This window comes from Canis lupus, chromosome X, assembly GCF_048164855.1.
Source record: "Canis lupus baileyi chromosome X, mCanLup2.hap1, whole genome shotgun sequence".
Taxonomy (NCBI): Eukaryota; Metazoa; Chordata; class Mammalia; order Carnivora; family Canidae; genus Canis; species Canis lupus.
In genome coordinates this window covers 85,029,409-85,036,731 of record NC_132876.1, presented here as the reverse complement: position 1 = coordinate 85,036,731, position 7,323 = coordinate 85,029,409, and positions in this window count along the sequence as shown.

The following is a 7,323-nucleotide window of genomic DNA, read 5'->3' as shown; positions in this document are numbered from 1 at the left end:
CAACAAAAAACTTCCAGGAACTTGTGGCACAGGAGCAGATTCATAGCATGCTACTCCTTTCTCCATCTTTTTCTCTCCCTCAGCCTCTTTTCACGCATGAGATGCTAAACATCAACTCTTTCTTCATCCCACCTCCAAGATGTAGCTTTGGGGCAGTAGGGGCAGCTGTGACACTAGGGTAACTCTTGGTCAAAGACCCTCTTTTTCAGGCCCGTCTCAGAACTCCTTCTCCTCCTTGGCTCTCATCCCTGCTTTTGGTTCCCTCTGAGCCCTCTACTCAGATGGGGGAAGTTGTCTTTATCTGCCATGGCCTCCGGCTCTCTAGGCCACGCTAAACGTTCACTTTCTTATTCTAGTGGCACAAGTATTTCAAAGCCCTGCAAGCCGTTTTGATGCTTTCTCACTGAAAGTGATCAGAACATGACAGCCCCAATTACGCCACTTTGGCATAAGGATTATTTATGCCAAATAATAATCACAGGGTGTCTGGGTGTGATTATTGAAAAAAATCAAACACAGAAAGTGGGAACCCTGGGTGGCGCAGCGGTTTGGCGCCTGCCTTTGGCCCAGAGCGCGATCCTGGAGACCCGGGATCGAATCCCACGTCGGGCTCCCGGTGCATGGAGCCTGCTTCTCCCTCTGCCTGTGTCTCTGCCTCTCTCTCTCTCTCTCTCTCTCTGTGTGACTATCATAAATAAATAAAAATTAAAAAAAAAAAAAACACAGAAAGTGCTTTGCCTAAAAGCAAGGTAAAAGTTTCCCTTGTGGAGGAGTTCCCCTGTCCCAGGCTAGGAAGAGGGAAACAACGTTTATCACTGAAGGCAGAGAAAGTACCAAGAGGAGTCTGCCTAAACAAACCTTAGTAAACAACCGTGATCCGCCATTAATTTCTCCCATATATTTCTTAGTCACCTTCCCACCTTTCTTGCCCCTGGAATCCCAAGCCTTTATATGGTCACTTCTCCACAATTTATCACCCTTTGTCAAAATGATATTTAAGCACCCAAGCCTAATTACTTCTTGAGTTTTCACTTCTCTTCTGTGAAGTCCTCTTGAATGTAAAAAAAATATTAACATCAATCCCTCCCGTTAATCTAGAATTTGTCAGTTTAATTCACAGGCCCCAGGTACAGAACAAAGAGGGTAAAGTGTCTCTTCCCCTACATTACTGCCTGTCTGGTTGATAAATATGTATTGACTGGCAGACTGCCAGAAAAGTCTACACATACCACAGCCCATGACAGGTAAGAGCTCTCAGCTCAGAGATAGCTCTGCCATCCTAATTTGACAAAGCTTGCCAGCAAGACTTAACAATTAGCCACAAAAGGAAAGTGCAAAGGGACAGGGGCAGCTTCCCTTCAGAGAGCACCAAGATGCCATCAATCTCTGTCCCAGCCCTCGGAAAGCTGGAAAAAAGTACCTCAAGCACTAAAGAGGGGGTGTGCAGGGTCCAAATGGGTAATGAGTCAGAAAGGAATGTCTACTAACCCACACTCACATACCTGCATGCCAATGTGAAGAGAGCCCTGCATAAATTCCTTTTCACAGACCAGGGTCTTATGCACACTTCTGAGGGCAGTTTTTCCATGTGAGAGTCTGCATGGTTCTTTACAGAACCATAAGTAGGTCATTTATTTGCTTTTGGATGGAACTCTGAAGAAGTGTGTTGTCACCGTGATATCTTTTTTTTCTCTCATGCTTTCTCAACATCACCAGCCTTGGCTTTGTTCATTTGATAATAGAATAAAATTCATGTAGTGCCTCCATAATCACTGTTCCAGAGGAAAATGGGGGGTGAGGGTGGGGAGTGGTCAGCCAAAGCCTAGGCCAGTGGGTTTGGTGTTTTTATTTGTTTGTCTTTAAATAAATGAGCCTAGAACAAGATTTCCCGGATTGGAAGGCAGATGCTTTTTTGCCGTGGATTTCTTATGCAACAATATAAAAATAAGAAATTCAATCCAGGAATGAGAAGTAATTCTCCAACATAATTTTGCTTTGAATCTCTGCCTCTTCACTTCGATGCAGGTATAGAGGAAAGAGCTCCATTTTAAGGGCCCCACATTTCCATCTGTTACTTTAAATATCAAGTCAGAGTTAGCACTTCGAGCAAGCTTAACAACCCTCTCTGATGCAATATGAAAAAAAAAAGATAGACTCTCGGTGCAGTAAACCGCAGGACAGCCTGGCCTTTTGTTTCCGTGATGCAATGGGTCACTTTGGAGACTCTCCGCAAAATGAGCCCAAGGATGGCCATCAAGAAGAGGGCATTTGCTGATCCAAACAGCTGCAGAGCAAGCAGATTCCCTGTCCCAAGTCCTCAGCCTCCTGGTGGGAACAACTCAACCAGGATTTGGGTGCCTTTTTCTGGGACAGGGAAATAAAGTAAGGTAGAAAACTGTGGAGGTTGAAAATGAAGTTTGGCCAAAGATTCTCGAGCCCACCTCACTCTTGGGTTATGAAAGTCTGTACGTGGTTGGATTGGGGAGGGGGGAGTGGCCTGGGGCAGGGGTGAGAGGTAAGCAGATGGAGGGGATGCTTTTCTGGGGCAATATTTTAAAAGCAAGCTGCCTCGCCCCTGTAGAGAAAATTCATACTTCAGTGGAAGACTCCTCACTGCCTACAGCACTTTCTTCCTCCAGGAGCCGTTTTATTACGCTCTAAGTGGTAGGTAAGGGATAGAGATGCAAATTATGTGCTGTCTGGTTCAATTGACTTCTTTCTCCCTCGAGTAAGGGGAAGGGAGGAGGGGGGAGGTCCACAGACTCAATCTGCCTCCATTTGCAATTCATTTCAACATTCTTTACCCCCGCAGAAATCCGGGCTGCTGCTGTTAGAAATCGGTTAGAAAAATGTGCCTTGTTCCCTCGGCCATCATCTCCAACACATGGTAATTTTTTGATCTGTATGAGGGTCACAATTTTACTTTTTTTTTTTTTTGCCTACACATTCACTGGTACCAGGCTCGGATGGCTTCTTTCTTAGGGAGCAGCTGAGGGCACCGTGGTGGAGGCCCTCCAGGTCCGGGGTCATCCGATCTACAGGGAAGGGGCAGATGCCTCACAGAGCTGTGCCCCCACGGAGGGAGCAAATTGGCTCATCACGGGGGATATTCCCTTTCTGCGTCTCAGCTCACAGGTCCCTACCACCATCTAAAGTGCGAATCCGGTCACCTTGCAGGAGCCGGCATCCTTCCCATGTGTAAAGGCATTATTCCTTCTGGGTTCGGCCTCTCCATCCAGGTTTCCCACGCTCTCCACATGCAGATCGCTGTGTGGGAGAGCTACAGTTTCACCCAGTGGGCAGGGCTGGGTTTCTGTTAGCCTGGCTGCAACCCCCAGCGCTCTGCCAACACACAATGATCAGTGGCATTCCTGAAATTCCTGCCATAGCAGAGAAGCCAGGCTTGGCCCCGCAAATGCCCTTGAACTGTGGTTCTGACCCTAATAGGGCATTTATCTTTTATTCACAGCCAGAGGTTAGGACCTATTTATGTAAATCCTCCGCCAAGGGTCAATTCATCTTGACCCCCTGGTTTTCATTTCCCTAATTGTCTCAGGTATTTTTTAGACCCCTTGGAAACTCTTCATTCATTGAAAAGCTTTGGGGTCAGTAAGAATTCAGTCACAAAGGGAAGGGGTGGGAGGCCCGAAGAGTTTAGGAGGCTTCTTTGAAGTGTTCTAAGGAGCTTTCAGATGCCACCCAGTTTACAAAGTAAAAACAGCAATGACCTCATGCACCCCATTTTATTCACGGAAAATAAGCTTTCTTGAAATGGTATCTTCACCTAAGAAGTTTCTTAGAGCCCGCATTGTCCAATTTCAGTTTCCTGGAGCATGCATTGTCCAATCTCAGCAGTGGTAGGGGGTTGGGAAGGAGCCATTAGAATTGAGGCCTATGGGCGGGTGCTCGCTCCTCAGACAATTGTCCCCACTTAATAGGGCCCTGGCACCCTCCCAGCTTTGCATTTTAAAAGGGAGCCCCCGAATAGTGAGAAAAAGACTTGATTCCTAAGAACTGACCCAGGTTACAGGGATTTCAGGCCACATGGGAAGCTGGCGGGGGAGATATTTAGAGGTCAGCAGGTCTTTTGGGGGCCTTCAAATCATTCTTGATTGACAGTCTGTGCTCCAGCTTCCAGCTCACAGTAATAAAGACTTTGAGGGGGAATCCCTTGGAAACCAGCCCAACTGCTGAACAACTCTGACAGCAAATTTTCCTTTCTCACTGACTGAATTTTTATCTTCTATACCTTAAGCCTGTTGGATTTTTCTCCCCCTATGCTCCATTTTCAATAGAAAGGTGGGCAGAGACTTTTCTCTTTAAAAAACAAATGGACCAAAAAATAATAATAATAAAATTAAAAAAGAAATAAATAAATAAAAAACAAATGGACCAAAAAACTCCCAAAAACCTTTTTTCATTTGCTGTTAATTTTTTTACTATGAAAAACTTGAAACATACAGAAAGTTGATGAATACGATGAACATCCTATAGCTCCATCATTTAAATACAGCCAATATTAACCTTTTGTTATATTTTCTTTACCTATGTACACAACTATATATATATATATATATATATATATATATATATATATAGGTTTGCTTCATGTATATATATTTTTTCTTTACTTTCTTTCTTTTTTGCTGAGCTATTTTTTAAAAGTATTTTACTTATGTATTCATGAGAGACACACAGAGAGAGGCAGAGACATAGGCAGAGGGAGAAGCAGGCTCCCTGCGGGGAGCCCGATGTGGAACTCCATCCCAGGACCCCGGGATCACGCCCCAAGCGAAAGGCAGATGCTCAACCACTGAGCCACCCAGGGGTCGCCACCATGTCTTATAGCAGTTTCTTTTTTCAACCAGGATTCAATCACAGCTCATGCACTTGGTTTCTTTAGTCTCTTTTAAAATAGCCCCCCTACTTCTTTTTTATAAATGGCATTCTCTTTTTGAAAAGACTATAGAAAGTCTCACATTCTGGATTTGTCTTTGATTATTTCCTTGTGGCGGTATTTAACTTGTTCCTCTCTCTCTAGATTTCCTATGGTTATGTTATGTGTGTCACCCGAAATCATCTGTTAAAGCCCTAACTCAGTACTTCAGGTGTGACCTTCCCTGGAAATAAGGTTGTAGCAGATGTACAATCAACCTTTGAACAGCACAAGGGTTAGGGGCACACTTCCCACACAGTTGAAAATCCATGTGTAACTTTTGACTTGTCCCCAAACTTAACTGCTAGGAGCCTACTGTTGACCGGAGCCTTACAGATAACATAAAATTGATGAACACATATTTTGTATGTTCTATGTATTATATACTGCGTTCTTATAGTAAAATAAGCTAAAGAAAATAAAATGTTATTAAGAAAATCATAAGTAAGAGAAGATACATTTATAGTTCTGTAAAAACAATCCACGTATAAGTGGACCCACACAGTTCAAACTTGTGTTGTTCAAGGGTCAAGTGTAATGAGTTTTGGTGAGGTCCTACTGGAGTAGGGTGGGTCCCTAATCGAAATGACTGGTGTCCTCATCAAAGGGGAAATGTAAAGACAGATATGTACACAAGGAGAATGCGATATGAACATGAAGGCAGTGATGGGTGATGTTTCCACACATCGAGAAGCATGAAAGCCTGCCAGTGAACCACCAGAAGCTAGGCAAGAGGCCTGGAACAGATTCTCCCTCACAACCTTGAGAAGGAATCAACCTTGCTGACACTTGCATTTCACATGCCAGAACTGTGAGACAATATATTTCTGTTGTTTAAGCTACTCAGTATGTGGTGCTTTGTTATGGAGGCCCTGGCAAATACATATACCCACAAATCAGATGTTAGACCTAGAGATTAGATTCAGGTTGAACATTTTTATTTATTTTTTATTTTTTAAAGATTTTATGTATTTACTCATGAGAGACACAGAGAGAGAGAGACAGACAGAGAGAGAGAGAGAGAAAGAGAGAGAGAGAGGCAGAGACATAGGCAGAGGGAGAAGCAGGCTCCCCGTGGGGAGCCTGATGTGGGACTAGATCCCAGGACCCTGGAGTCACACTCTGAGCTGAAGGCAAATGCTCAACCACTGAGACATCCAGGCATCCCTGAACATTTTTAGCAAGAGTACAACACAAGTGATGTTGTGCACTTCATATTGCATTATGTAACATCAAGCTGTCTCACTGAAACTGATGTTAAGCATGATCATTGGGTTCAGGTCATGACAACCAAGCAGAGTCTTTCCTTTTGCAATTAGAAAGTAATTTTTAAAAAAGATTTAATTTATTTATTTGAGAGAGAGAGAGAGAGTACATACACATGTACACAGTAGGAAAGAAAGGGAGAAGCAGACTCCTTGCAGAGCAAGGAGCCCAACGCGGAGCTCGATCCCAGGACCTCAAGATCATGACCTGAACCAAAGGCAGACCCTTAACCGACTGAGCCACCCAGGCTCCCCTAGAAAGTAAATTGAGGGGGAGGTGCTTAGGCACCACACGAGAGTATGCTGCTTCCACCAATCTGTCACCCAATAGTTTTAGCATTCTTTGATAAGTTTGCCTAAGTGGAGAATATTCTTGCAAGGTGGCAAAATGATGCTACTGTAAAAGTTCATTTGCAATTGATAGTTGGCATTCACCTATAGAGAATCAAATAGAGATGAACTAAAGCCTTTCCTACAAAGTCAGGGTAAATGTTTAACTCTTTCCTTTAGTTACCAATTTTCAGAACAAAGTAGTGACATTATAGTCATCACCAAGCACTAATGAGTTCTCGTTCTCATTTGAGTATCATGATGAACTCATAGTTTTAATTCAATCATAAGCAAGTACAGTCATTATTCTTCTTTACACTCAATTGTCCCACATTTGGCCAATGAGAGCCCCTTTAAGCTGGCTCCTGTGTCCCTTTGACACAATCCCATTGGTGTCTCAGTGCTTTCTTGATTTCTGACATAAGAAGCCCCAGCCTCACCTTAAACTTTGCCTGGACCAAGCCAAGAATAGACCATTTCCCCAAGAAGCACTGCTTCCTTTTATTAGAGAATGGTATTTAGAAATCACGGTCTGGTTTCAATATAAGCTTATTGCTACTGGGATATCACTGCTTCTAGGCCAGGTCAGTGAACAGCACTACAGAATGGAAGAGCCAGCTACAGGGGTGAGCTACCTGTAGAGTCACACAAGTGCTCATGTTTAAAAGAGCCTTGTGTTTGGAGTGTAATGCTCTGTAATCACTGTCTTGAAATTATTTGCAATTTTATCTCTAGATCTGTGCTGATAAATGAAGCCAAGTGATAATGGAGCATGCACCAGGGACTTGGAGC